Raw genomic sequence first — 15,000 nt, 5'->3', positions numbered from 1 at the left:
ATGATGATGATGATGATGATGTGATGATGATGGTGGTGGTGGTGGTGGTGGTGTTGGTGGTGGCGGTGATTGTGGTAGTGGTGGTGATGGTGATGGTGGTGATGGTGGTAATAGTGGTGGTGAAGCTGATGATGATGATGATGATGATGATGACGACGACGACGATGTGATGATGATGATGATGACGACGACGACGATGATGATGATGATGATGACGACGACGACGACGATGATGATGATGATGATGATGATGATGATGATGATGATGACGACGATGATGATGATTATGACGACGACGACGATGATGATGACGACGATGATGTTGAAAATAATGACGACCACAACAACGATGATGGTGACAACCAACAAAGTTTATACTCCACAAATTTAAAAAAACAACAACAATGAAATCCCCTACCTTTGTAGTATTGAGTACGATATTATGGTCGAGACCGGTGATGCAGTTGAAGCGATAAATCCAAGTGATTGAAGGAGCACAAGTTAAAAACTGAAATCTCGTGGTCATGGTGCTGCGTTTGAACAGCTTCTGTCTTTTAAATAGTCCGTGGTATGTTTGTTCTACCAACGTCCTCGGTGTAACTGGACGCCTTCTGTTGGGTCTTGTCAATGTCTTCCTCTTATTCTTCCTTTCTTTTTCCAAATCAACCTCCTCCTCCTCCTCCTCCTCCTTCTTCTCCACCTCCAACACCGTTTCCTTCCTCCGTCTACTTTTACGTCTCCCTCCTTCTAATTCTTCTTCAGCAGCATCTCGCCCCAATTCCGTGCAAGGCACACGCGGGCGTCCATTTGCCTGACAATCTGTAAGGTTTCATCTGCCAAAATCAAGTCTCGATTTTGTTTATCCGTGGAGAAGAACTGGTATAGAAAATAATGATCAAACGAGAATAAAGAATCGTAAACTCGTCTCGTCGACGTTGAATTGACAGCCTTTTTTATATATTATTATTATTATTCTAATCCGTTTTACTCTTTGTCTGATAGAAGACTGCCCGTGAATAAAAAAACATTCAGCTTTATTTAATATTTAGATATTACGTATAGAATACCTCCTTCTTTCCTGGATAATTTTCGGATTTATTTTCTTGAAAATAAAACTATATTTTGCATTCACTGTAAGAACTCTCCTCGACTTGAAAAGCAATAAAATAATCTAAAATGCAATGGGAAATCACTCGGATAATTCAAACTAGTCTCGTCTCAACGAGGTGTTTACTCTAACACTCATTCCTGTGTGAATGCTGCAAAGAGGGCTCAGGATGAAATGGCGACGTTTTAAGATAAGTATTCACAGTCGGAGTTGTTGATGGATTAATTTAATTCCTATTGTGTGTCTTTGAAAAGAACGAGAAGACAAGTCAAGATAAGAAGACGCATCGTTGAAACAAGTCTGGGATCTGAATGAATGAATGAATTCTACGAAAGACGAACATTCCAAGTTTGTTGATTGACGGAGGAGGTAGAGAAAAGGAATAGATGCTGGTGAACTGGAAATAGAAGGGGTAAGGAGTTTCGAGGACCGTGGTGATACTGGGGGGGGGGGGGGGGGGGGGGGGGGGGGGGGGGGGGGGGGGATAAAAGGCAATTCTAGAGAGATGATTGGTTAGAGATGAGAGAAGCCGTTGTAAATTCCCTGAGATTCCTCGCTTTCGATACTTCCCCCTCATCTATTTGTGTTGGAAAGTCAGAGAAGCCCCTGATGAGAGGGAAAACGGTTGAAGTTTGGGCACGTGCGAAGATGATGAAAAGAGGACATTGAAAGGCATCGGAGATCAAGCCTTCCCCCCCCCCCCCAAGTCCCTTCATCTGTCCACCCGTACGACCGACCGTACGTCCGTCCATACGTCGATCGTGAGTAGTGAAATCGTGAGTGAGTGAGTTGTAATCGGTTAGTGAGTGTGTGTGAGTTGTAATCGGTGAGTGAGTGTGTGAGTGGTCGTGAGTCTAAATTATGAGCATGAAGTGAGTATCGAAGCCCGATGACGCGTGCGCAGATTTTTTTGAATTTGGAATGGGCGGGGCTTAGAAGTTCAAGAGGTGCCTGGGAATCTCTGAAGGGACACGATTGGTTGTTGACGTGAAAATGGGCGGGGAAGACATCGTGTTGAAAATACAAAATCAATATTTTTCAAGAGCTGATTGGTTAAAAATATTCCACACCATTTTGTGATATAAAACTACGAGTACAACATCTTTCTTATTGCTTTCAATGACACAGTAAATAGTCCTGAAGCAGTTGATTGTGTTTTATGGCTGTTCTTTCCTTCAATGACCGGCTTCTCAACGTAATAATAATAATATGATGTGTCTGTTTTCCATCAGTCACGATTCGGAATCATGAATTCCAAATTATCATGACAACTACAAAAAAAAAACATGTTGTTACAATCCTTGGTTGTTTTGGTTTGGGTTGATGTGGGTTTTTTTTTTTTAATTCATTGCCAGATTATTAAAGCGGGCTAAGTACACGATATGGCCGCTGACCAAGTTTTAGTTTTATATCCTAAATTATATATATATATATATATATATATATATATATATATATATATATATATATATATATATATATATATATATATAAGTACGGCTATGTGGTCTTGTGGTATGATACTCCCTTTCGGATCGGAAAGTCCTGGGTTCGAGCCTCCCTCGGCGCATAGTTGAGTTCTTTGAAAAGACACTTTACTCATATTCTCTCACCGTACTCAGGTGTTAGATGAGTACCTGACCGTTAACAGCGTTGTCTCTGTCCGAAAAAGTTGTAATATCGCCTAACAGGACTACATGATAAATGTTGCTGTTGGCCAGTGATCCCTTGTAAAGCGGAAAACGTGCTCAAAGCGCTTTACAAAGGGTCCCAACAGCAACACGTAACACGTAGAACGAGACATGACGCCTGTTAGGCGATATTACAATTTTTTTTCTGATAGAGACAACGTTGTTAATCGTCAGGTATTCATTTTACACATGAGTACGGTGAGAGAGAAAAAGAGAGTTAAGCGCTACGCACCGCTCACAGCGGGACTCGAAGCCAGGACATTCCGATCCGAAGGCAAGTGCCATACCACGTGACCACAGAATCCAATTTCGATTAATCCTCTCCTCCCCTTACCACCCATAGAAAAACCGTCACATTCATTACGATGCAGCCAACAGTTTTCTTATTCTGATTTCATTTTGTTATAGTTAGTTATAGCTATAAAAACTCGACACTGTGTCGCAGAGCTCAGTTTCCTGAACAAAATATAGAATAAACTCGTTGCTAATCTGTTTGAAAAATCTTTTTTTTTTTTTTTTTGTTGGATGAGTATGATGTTTTAGGTAAAATGGAGGAGGAGGGGGATGAAAAGATGGATAAAAAAGCGGGACAGGAGGAGGTAAGGGGAAGCGGTAGAAGAAAAAGTGAAGGAACGGAAGGAGACGGAGGAGGACGGAAAGGAAATGAAAAGAAGAAGAAGAAGAAGAAGAAGAAGAAGAAGAAGAAGAAGAAGAAGAAGAAGAAGAAGAAGAAGAAGAAGAAGAAGAAGAAGAAGAAGAAGAAGAAGAAGAAAAAGAAGAAGAAGAAGAAGAAGAAGAAGAAGAAGAAGAAGAAGAAGAAGAAGAAGAAGAAGAAGAAGAAGAAGTCAAAGAGGAGGAGGAGGAGGAGGAAGCAGAAGAAAAGGAGGAGGAGGAGGAGGAGGAGGGGTGAGGAGGAGGAGGAGGAAGAGGAGGAGGAGGGGTAGGGCGAGGAGAAGAAGAAGAAGAAGAAGAAGAAGAAGAAGAAGAAGAAGAAGAAGAAGAAGAAGAAGAAGAAGAAGTTTTATCTATGGGTGATATTATTATGAAAACATTATATCAGTCTAAAACTATTTGCGTACTACGTCATCCATCCATCGGTCACGTGTCACCTTTTATCTGATCAGTACTTTTATTAGACGAAGGAGATTCCATGTCTGATATAATTCAATATCACACCCCGTTTATTTCATGAACTTTGAACTGTTATCAACTACCGTATTCGAATCGATTTTTTAATTTGATATTTCTAACACGATAACGATTTTCTGTTCTAATATGGTTCAAAGTATGAATGGAAAGTCATACTTGAAAACAAAAAAGTTCTTAAGATTTATATATATATATATATATATATATATATATATATATATATATATATATATATATATATATATATATATAATATTGTTCACTAAAATTGTTTTTTTTTTAAATTGACAAATTAAATTAGAAAGTGCGGCTATGTGTTCTAGAACTTTCGGATCTGTTCTAGGTTCGAGTCCCGTTCTGAGAGGCGGATATTTGAGTCCTTGGAATAGATTGTATGCATATGACGTCACTCAGGCCTTTGTTATTGTTTTTGCCATCCGCGTTTGTGAGTTGTTCTCACTAAACTGTATTAACCAGACTATAAAAGTTCATGGTAACACAGAGTTTGTGTGTTGGGCCGTTATACTTCCGGATGGCAATGTTGTGAACTCCTTGGCCAAGCGCATTCTATCTATAGGCTCTTGACTCCATTTCGCTCCCCGTATACCCACGTGAGTACCAGCCGTTAACAGCGTTCTCTTAACATAATATATAGAACTAGACATGACGCCTGTTAGGCGATATTACAATTTTTTTTCGACAGAAACAAAGTTGTTAATGGCAAGCTACTCATTTTACACTTGAGTATAGTGAGATAATGTGAGTAAAGATTATTTTCCAAGGATTCAGTTTTGCCCCGCCCAGAGCGGAGCTTGAGCTAACTTACAGCCCGACACTAACCAAAAAATGACGTTGAAAGACAAGTCTTTGGCCACAAAAGAAAACAAATCGTGAGTTGTATTCAATAGGTCAACCAATTGAATCACTTGTTTCCTTGAGCTCTACTAACGACAACTCACTAGGCGGTGCACAAACCTAAAAAAATGACGTCAAACTGTAAACCCTCTTCCGCGCATAGTTGAGTCCTTGGAAAAGGCTCTTTACTCATATTCTCCACCGTACTCAGATGTAACATGAGTACCTGTTCGTTAACAGCGTTGTCACTGTCAGGAAAAAATGTATTATCGCCTGACAGGCGTCATGTCTCGTTCTATATTTTACGTGTTGCTGTTGGTCAATGATCCTTTGTAAAGCGCCTTGAGCACGTTCAGTGGATATTGCGCTATATAAAAGTTCAAGCTCAAGCCCAAGTTTGTATAGATAGTATGCAGATGACGTCACTCAGGCCTTTGTTATTGTTTTTGCCATCCGCGTTTGTGAGTTGTTCTCACTAAACTGTATTAACCAGACTATAAAAGTTCATGGTTACACAGAGTTTGTGTGTTGGTCCGTTATACTTCCGGATGGCAATGTTGTGAACTCCTTGGCCAAGTGCATTCTATCTATTGGTAGAACTTCATGACCCAGATAGCATTGTGCATCCGTGAAACGGGGATTCCCGTTATATAAATATAAATAGCTCGTTTTTCTTATAATTTGTTTACGTTGGCTCTTACGGTTTTTTGTCGTGTTATGAATGGTATTTACGGCAGTGGTATGCATTATGCAGTAATATACATTTATGATGCGATGACAGACAGACCATTAGAAGGAATGAAAACTACCACATACGTACTACATTCATTCATTCATGCATTCCTACAAAATACTTTCAGCATTGCCATAAAGCATGGCGGAGGAAGAGATGGGAGAGGTGGGGGGGGGGGGTCATGCTTGATTGATGTTGAACATAATAATGATGACGTCACATTTGTCATCCTACATCATGACTTTTTCCGCTGTGACGTAGTAGTTAATTGGACTTATCTTATTGATATTGAGAATTGTGTTTATAATATAGTATGACTTGCCTAATTAAACGAAATGATATACCACGACCAATGTATATATATATTACCAGGTCTGAGAATCGAACACAATTATGGGCTTGTTTAAAAAATATTGTAACATTTTACGTTGGTTTGATAGTATTTCCATTATAACATTGAGACTATACAGTTTTGGATTATCAGACCTGCGGAAAAGTCCACGTCTACCTCTACCTTGCCTGTGGCTGTGGATTGTAAAAGGATTAAGAGCTCTGAGTAGCGCAAAGTTGAGTCCTTGGAAAAGGCTCTTTATTCACATTCTCTCACCGTACTTAGGTGTAAAATGAGTAACTAACCGTTAACTGAGTTGTCTCTGTCGAAAAACAATGTAACATCGCCTAACAGGCGTCATGTCTCGACTTTCATTTTAGGTGTTGCTGTTTGTTTGGTTCCCCTCGTGAAACGTTTACTGGATATTGCGCTATATAAATGCTCTAGCTCCAGGTTTTGTTGTGTTTGACTGTCTGAGTGTGAGATGGCCGAGTGACCAAGCCACTTCACTATCACACGAGGGTCACGGCTTTGAAATAAAACTCTGGTTGATCCCAAAGTATTTTCATCAGATCTAAATAAGATCCAAACACTCAATTACAGTTTTGTAGACGGGAAAAGTGGAGGAGGAAAAGGAAGAATATGAGGAGGAGGAGGAGGAGGAGGAGGAGGAGGAGGAGGAGGAGGAGGAGGAGGAGGAGGAGGAGGAGGAGGAGGAGGAGTAAGGTGGTGATGGTGGAGAAAGACTTCGCGAAGTCCCAGGTTTGAGAATTTTTAACCAAGATGAGGGTATTTTACATGGAGCGATATTTGAAGGACGAGTTTTCTGGCCAAATGTTTAAATACGTATTTATCCAGAATACAACAGCTAACGGATTAAATCACATGACAGGACTTGACCACTCATTCCTGGTATTTCTAGGGTCGTGTTTGTGGTATGTCGTATCCGGGCCATGAACAGAAAATCGTGACCAATTGTAACAAAACAATTCGAAATCATCATTACCCATTCTGAAATGCGCAGTTTTGAAACATTAGCAGGCCAATGATTAAAAATGGATATACAAAAGGCTTCAACAATCGTGACGTCACTTCCCTCATTAATAACGCATAGTAACTTAGTAACTGGTTCTAAACTTTCGGAACAATGACGGACGCCCTGATGAAATACTTCTCCGACGAGCATAAAAGTGTATCTAGAGGAGAAAAGCATTATACATCTGATCATGTTTTGACTATTATACATTCTGATCATATGACATATGAAAAAGTTCTGGCCATCATGAAGAATAAAATGTACCGATTTTCTTTGTTTAGAACCAAGCTGCTCGTTGCTGGGCGGACGTGACATAAGACTATTGAATCCTATTGGCGGAAATAGGGAAAAGGGTCGCCCAAAGACTAGATGGTTGGATAAGGTAAAAGACGATATGAAAGAACTGGGCCTGGAGGAAGATGATGCTATGAACCGAGATGCATGGAGATGTGACATTCATTATGGCAACCCTGCTTAACGCGGGATATGCCCAATGAAGAAGAAGAAGAAGCTAATGAACAAAAATGAATATAACAACAAAAGATCAACCATGGATTGTTTCGGGCTCAAATCACTTCATCAGCCAATGACAAAAACAATATATTTTTTGCTATTGTTATTGTTACAAGACGAATGCAATGAGACGTCTTTAGTGTTTCATTCATCGTGCTTTATTAACAACGGGGAAATCCGAAACGTCCACATTATCTGTTTTCGATAATTACTTCTATTCTATTTAACTATTGTTATTATTTTAGTTAAGCTTTTTTGTAGCCTCTTTTCCTTGCTTCATCACGGATTTGACCCAAACAATGTCACACGCTCTCTTTAGCCAATTAACCGCCGTATTCTGGAAAAACTCGAATTTAAAAAAATTAGCTAGAAAGTTCGTCCTTCAAATATCGATCGTTTTAAATCACTCCATCCTGGCAAAAACTCTCAAACCTGGGACTTCACAAAGTCCCAGGTTTGAAAATCATTGCCAAAGTGAGGGTGATTTAAATCGATCGATATAATTTGAAGGAAGAGTTATCTGGCCAAATTTTTGATTACATTCTATGTAGAGTGCTGGAGTTACCTGTCCTATTTCCTTAAAAGTAACGATAAATCAATCAATCAATAAATAAAATTCCTTTTATTCATCCCATAGGGGAAATTTGTCTTTAGGGTATATTCCAAGGGAATACTGGAATAATCCAGGCGTCAGCCGCAGTGCAAAGACCTTACCGCTGAGCAACGCTGCCCCTCTCTTCATGTCATTCGGTCTAAATACGTTCCACGATTTTTCCACCTTTCATCATGTCTAATTATTATGCTTATAAATGTTACCTGTACGGAAATGGTCACCGATGTAATGTTTTTTCGCATACCAGTAGCCGTTCGTCTCCTGGACTTGTCACGTCATCATTTGTCATCGTACAAAGAGACAGACACGTGATTCCTACCAGTTTGTATTGTGATGCTATGCGTTTAGTTAAAATACTCACAACATCCACCAGCCGGATTTAAAAGTAGTTTACCAACACACTAAATCATGTGTAGCCTCAAACGGTCATAGCCTGATTGATGGGATTTAATTAGAACTAATTATGTAAATGGATGGCTAAAAACAATAACAAAGGGTCACTAACCAACAGCAGCGGATAACATGTAGAACGAGACATGACGCCTGTTAGACGATAATATTATAATTCTTTTTTTACGACATAAAAAAATAAAACAAAATTGAGCTTTGTATAGCGCAATATCCACTAAATGTGCTCAAAGCGCTTTACAAGGGGTCCCTGGTCAACAACAACATTTAACATGTAGGACGGGACATGCCGCCTGTTAGGCGATAATACAATTTTTCGGACAAAGACAACGCTGTTAACGGCCAGGTACTCATTTTACACCTGAGTACGGTGAGAGAATGTGAGTAAAGAGCCTTTTCCAAATACTCAACTATGCGCCGAGCGCGAGGCTCGAACCCCGGACCTTCCGATCCGAAAGCGAGTGTCATACTACTAGTCCACACCCCCTAAATATACGATTTTTTTTTTTAAAGTTAAAGTAGACAGCAGGTCCTCTATACCAATCATATATAACCCGTCGCTTCCAAACGGTAGTATCTCGGGATGTTGTGGATGTTAGAAAATTCAATTATCGTCAAAAATACCAGACTTGTAGTAAGATTTGATGTTTTATTGAGGAAAATAATAAATGTCATTTCTTTTAAAGTGATACAGATTAAAATGTCAAATTTCTGACTAGTTTCACTTTAAAGTCACTTTTTTGACATGAGCTTAATCCCGACATAATACCGTTTTGGGCACGGTGGGGCGCATTTGACTTGAACTTTCATAAAAGGGGGGGGGGGGGGGGGGGGAGAAGGGCGTCCCGATAGCTCAGTTGGTAGAGCACTCGCTTCACACGCAAAGGGACCGAGGTCGATCCCGGTGCAGTCGAGATTTTTATTCCTGCCCCTCTGTGTCCACCCAGCAGTTTCTGGGTCTATTATATCTGACGGAAAGTACTATGCGATAGACTAGCGTCTTAACCAAAGGGTAGCGAGTAATTGCTCCTGTCCGTTTCACGCTACAGAAACCGGGATAAACTCCAACTCCATCGGTCTTATGGCTCAGAAGAACTACTTTTTTTCATTTTGATAAAGTGCAATATCCACTAAACGTACTCAAAGCGCTTGACAAGGCTATTAAAGATATGCATCAGTAAACTGTCGTACTCTGGGGAAAAACAACCCAACTCGTATTTAAAAATTTGACCAGAAAACTCGTCCTTCAAATGTCGATCGATTTAAATGACCCTCATTTTGGCAACAACAACAAAAAAAATGTTCAAACCTGGGATTCGTGAATCATTCCATCAAGTTCTGTTTCAGTACATTTCAATTTTATAGAAAGAACGAAATTGACGTCACTCAGCTCTGTGTTATTGTTTTTAGTTTAGCCAGCCATTTTTATGAGTGGTTCTCACTAAATTGTATCGATCAGACTTTAGATATTCAAGGTTACACGTAATTTATGTATACGTTGGTACGTCATATCCGGCTGGTGAATGTTGTGAGTATTTTACCTAAACGCATAACAAAAATCGTGGACAAAAAGATATTTTGAAAGTTATATCCAAATTCCTTACTGTGAAGTCTTTTTTTATTTTATTTTTTTTTTTTTTGGTTTGTTTTTGGTTTGGTTTTTTTTTTTTTTTTTTTTTTTGGGGGGGGGGGGTTTCTTGTTAGTTTTGTTTTGGTTTTTTGTTCGCTTGTTTGTTTGTTTTGTTTTTTTTTTGTTTGTTTTTTTTCTTGTTAGTTTTGTTTTGTTTTTGTTTTTTGTTCGCTTGTTTGTTTGTTTTGTTAGTTTATTTTTGTTTTTCTGTTTATTTGGGGGGAGAGAGGGTTAAGTTTAAGCATTGATATCATAACACTGTAACAAATAGAGGACAAAAATGAGAAAGTGTTCCCATGTTTGTGTCAGGCGTTCCACAGGGCGGCGGTTTGACTCCATCACGATCTGTCACTGGTACATAAATTATTCCCAGCTTACCAGTAAGACCTGGTGTCCGGTTAAGCCATGTCTATAAATATCACAGATCCCAGGGCTTTGGCAATTATCATGTGTCTTTTGATATTCGCCTACATTTCGCCTGGGATTTGTACATTGGATGCATATTTTATGTTTTGTTAATGAATTTCTTAACGATTTTATTGTCATAAACAATTCAATTATTCTCTTTCGCTCTGTGACTGGAATCAGTTTTGAACATATTAAAATAGAAATTCATTGATATAAAAATATATTTTTATATCCTATCTAGAAATACAAGGTATCTCAATTATATACAAATCGTTAAATAACGATTAAAATATTATTTAGAATTTCAAATTCAGTGACAGTTTCATATACTTTGGTGATTTGTATTCATTCTCGTGTTCAGGTAAGATCTTGTCGTGAAATCTAAATTTTGATAAACTGTTCTTGAGAGCATAGTAATATAAGTCAAAATTTATTCTACAATTATTTTATGCAATAAAATTGGATTGGTGTGAATCGACATGTTCTTGTTTGCAAGTATGATAACCCACATCATTAGGGGCTCATTGTTGTCATGGAAATATTCTAGAACCAACGGAAAATAGTGTCCATTACTACAGTGTAAAATAAAGCCCATAATTGCGTTTGGTTAGCAGACCTGCGAATATGGGCACGTCTCTATGTCGACCTATGTATAGATAGAATGCGCTTGGCCAAGGAGTTCACAACATTGCCATTCGGAAGTATAACGGACCAACACACAAACTCCGTGTAACCATGAACGTTTATAGTCTGGTTAATACAGTTTCGTGAGAACAACTCACAAACGCGGATGGCAAAAACAATAACAAAGGCCTGAGTGACGTCATCTGCATACTATCTATACATATTTGCAGATCTTCTAATCGAACGCAGTAAAATGGTCTGCGAACCTGACGCAATTATGGGCTTGATTCAACATTGTTGTCATGGACAGTGTTCTTCGTCGGTTTGAGAGTATTTCCATTACAACAAGGGGACCATAACAAATTGGGTTACCTGACCTGTAAATCCATACACGTCGGTATGGACTGACGTATACTCATTTACATATTTGTTGCCCCAAATTGTTACGTTCTTATTTAATTTTTGTGTTGGAAATAGTCTCAAACCAACGCTAAATATCGACCATGACAACAATGTTTAATCAGGCCCATAATACGATTCAATAGTCTGATGTCACGCCGACGGCGGCCATCTTGGTTCTAAACAAAGAAAATCATTACTTTTTATTTTTCATGCTGGCAAGAAATTTTCATATGTCTTGTGATCAGAATGTGTAAAAGTCAAAACATGATCAAATTTATGTGTTTTTTCCCTTTGGATACGCTTTTATGCTCGCCGGAGAAATATTTCATACGGGCGTCCGCCATTGTACCGATAGTTTAGAGCCAGTGTTATTAAGTTACCATGCGTCAGTAGGAAGGAAGTGACGTTACGACTGTTGAAGAGTATTACGTCAAGTTCTCAGACCATTTCTACGTTCGGTTAGCAGACCTGAAAATATAAATAAATAAATAAAATAAAATTCCCTTTATTCATCCCCAAGGGGAAATTTGTCTTTAGGGTCTATTCCAAGGGAAGACCGGAATAACCCAGACGTCAGCCGCAGAGCAGCGCCGCAAAGTGAGCTAGGGCGAGGTGACTTGCTCAAAGCCACACAGGGCAGCGGCGCGGGTGATTGAACTCGGTAACTTTTGGGTACGAAACAAAGACCGTAGCACTGAGCCACGCTGCCCAGTGCACACAAATTTGCACACTTCTGTGTGGACATCTATAAAATAGTGGGGTTTTATCACAATTCCTGCACCAGTTTCAACACACATCCACACATCACAATCCATTGTTATTCATAAACCTTCCACAGCCCCCCCCCCCCCCCCCCCCCCCCCCCCACACACACACACACCTTTTCTCAATTAAGTAGATAAATAATATAAACGCAAAGATGTGACCCATGGACTCCAAACGGTATTATGTCAGGATGATGTAGACATTAGAACATTCAATTTATCATAAAAAATGTCAGACTTGTAGTGAGATTTGATGTTTTATTGAGGAAATTAATAAATGTCATTTCTCAAACTGACACAGATTAAAATGTCACATTTCTGACCATTTTAACTTTAAAATCTCTATAGAACAAGTCGCGTATTCAAGCCCGTTTTCGACTACTACTTGCGATAATCACTACCACTACCGTCACCACCACCACCACCACTACTCCCACCACCACCACCACCACTACTACTACTACTACTACTACTACTACTACTACTACTACTACTACTACTACTACTACTACTACTACTACTACCACTAATACTACTACTACTGCTACTACTACTAATACTACTACTACTACTACTACTACTACTACTACTACTACTACTACTACTACTACTACTACCATCACTGCCACTACTTCTACTACTACTACTACTACTACTACTACTACTACTACTGCTGCTGCTGCTACTACTACTACTACTACTACTACTACTACTACTACTAATACTACTACTACTACTACTACTACTACTACTACTACTACTACTACTACTACTTCTTCTTCTTCTAGGTTCCATGCCTGGTCCAGGCTTCGGATACTGCATGAATTATCTCTCTCCATTCCTCCCTGTCTCTTGCCTTTTCAAACAGCTCTTGGATTGTTAGGCTGGTGAAGCCCTTCAGTTGGTCTATGAGTGTTTTTCTTTGTCTCCCCGGGCGCGTTTACCAGGTATTTTTCCACAACTTGCCAGGTATTCATTCTTATCTTTCCTTACTATGTGTCCGAAAAAGGATAGTTGTCGATCCACTATTAAGGGCATTAGTTTCCTTTGTTGGTATGTTTGTTTTAGCACTTCTTCGTTCGTTTTGTGTGCAGTATACGATATTCTCTGCATCCTTCTCAAGCACCACATTTCAAAAGCTTCAATGTTCTTTTGTGTTTCTGCATTTGTAGTCCAGCTTTCGCATCCGTATAACAAGATTGGCCACACGTAGCACTTCAAGACTCGGAATCTAATCCCGAACGACATCTGTTTGTTTTTCAAAATGTTTCCCAGGTCCATGAAGGCCTGTTTGGCTTGAGTTATTCTTGCTCGTATGTCTCGGTTACATCTTCCATCTGTTGTCACTATTGAACCTAGGTATTTAAAACTTTCTACGTTGGTAAGTTGCTCGCCGTGAATCGTTATATTGCAGGTGTTGTTGTTTTCGGGGTTTTTCTGTATTACCATGCATTCCGTTTTGGTGATATTCACTTCCATTCCCTTGGCTTCACTATCTACTACCACTTTGTCAACAATCTTTTGAAGTTGGATTTCTGATGTTGCAATGAGTACCGTATCGTCTGCGTATCTTATATTATTTATGTTGTGACCTCCCACTTTTATTCCCTCCATATTATTTATGCCCCTCATGATTGTTTCTTGGTATAGATTAAACAGATCTGGTGAGGCAACACACCCTTGACGGACTCCTTTCTTAATAGGAATGGAATTTCCTGTAGAGTTTCCGATTTTGATAGATGCCTGCTGGGTGTAGTATAATGTTTGCATGAGTCTGAGGTCTTTCTCATCAGCGCCAATGGAGTGCAGTTGTTTTAGTATTTCTTCGTGGCATACTCTATCAAAAGCTTTTTTGTAGTCGACAAAACAGAGGTATAGTGGGGTCTGAACCTGTATAGCTCTTTCACTTAAAACACGGAGGAGGTATATTGCGTTCCTTGTCCCTCTGTCAGGTTGGAATCCATATTGTTCTTCTGCGATTTCGGGTTAATCTTATTCCTTAGCCTGTTGATAATTATACGCAACAGTATTTTGTTGATGTGGCTTATTAAACTTATAGTTCTAAAATTTTCGCATCTGACTGCACCTGCTTTCTTTGGTATTGCTATGAAAATAGAGTTACAGAGATCTTCTGGAATTTTCCCAGTATTGTATATATTGTTGAATAATATGTGAAGTTCATCAATTGCCAGATCTCCTAGGCTTTTTAATACCTCTACAGATATTTCATCAGGGCCTGTTGCTTTACCATCCCTCATTCGTTCCATGGCATGTTCAATTTCACTTTTGGTGATGTTTGGTCCGCTTAATGGTTCTTTGAATTTCAGTGGTGGTTCATTTCTATTTGGATCATTGTACAGTTCGCCTATGTATTCTACCCATCGGCTTTCTATATGTTGTTCTTCAAATAGCAGTTCCCCTTGTTTGTTTTGGATACAACTTCCTGCTGCTTTGCTTTTCCTTTTCCCTGATAGTTCTTTTATTCTTTGGTGAGCTTGTTGGGGGTTGGGTTTGTATTCTCTTTCGATTTCGCAGCATTTCCAGTCTAGATAGTTCTCGTGTGCCTCGATGCATTTGGATTTAATGTGGTTGTTCAATGTTTGGTATTCTGCAGACCCTCTGTTGCATTTTCGTCTTTCTTCAAATAGGTTTAGAATTTCATTTGTCATCCATTCCTTTTTGCTGTTTATTTGAGCTATTGGTAAATGCTTTTCTGCAGTTGCTTTGACACACTT

At 39.2% G+C, this 15,000-nt stretch overlaps 2 protein-coding genes across 2 annotated transcripts in view; one reads left to right on the top strand and one right to left on the bottom strand.

Moving 5' to 3' along the window:
• Nucleotides 1–540, bottom strand: part of LOC144966743 (uncharacterized) — a gene marked incomplete in the record, with an annotated part of 22,128 nt that extends 21,588 nt beyond the window's left edge. The window contains 1 exon segment of the mRNA XM_078903517.1: nucleotides 419–540.
• Nucleotides 541–10,745: 10,205 nt separating this feature from the next.
• LOC144964525 (uncharacterized) overlaps nucleotides 10,746–15,000 on the top strand; it is a 9,410-nt gene continuing 5,155 nt past the window's right edge. The window contains exon 1 of the mRNA XM_078898931.1: nucleotides 10,746–10,836. The gene's annotated coding sequence lies outside the window, so the exon portion shown is untranslated. The remainder of the gene's footprint in view (nucleotides 10,837–15,000) is intronic.

Source organism: Berghia stephanieae, chromosome 2, assembly GCF_034508935.2.
Source record: "Berghia stephanieae isolate SIO BIC M18660-M18661 chromosome 2, UCSD_Bste_1.3, whole genome shotgun sequence".
In the NCBI taxonomy this organism is placed as follows: Eukaryota; Metazoa; Mollusca; class Gastropoda; order Nudibranchia; family Aeolidiidae; genus Berghia; species Berghia stephanieae.
The sequence above is the reverse complement of the archived record's forward strand: the minus strand, read 5'-3'. Positions and strand labels throughout refer to the sequence as shown.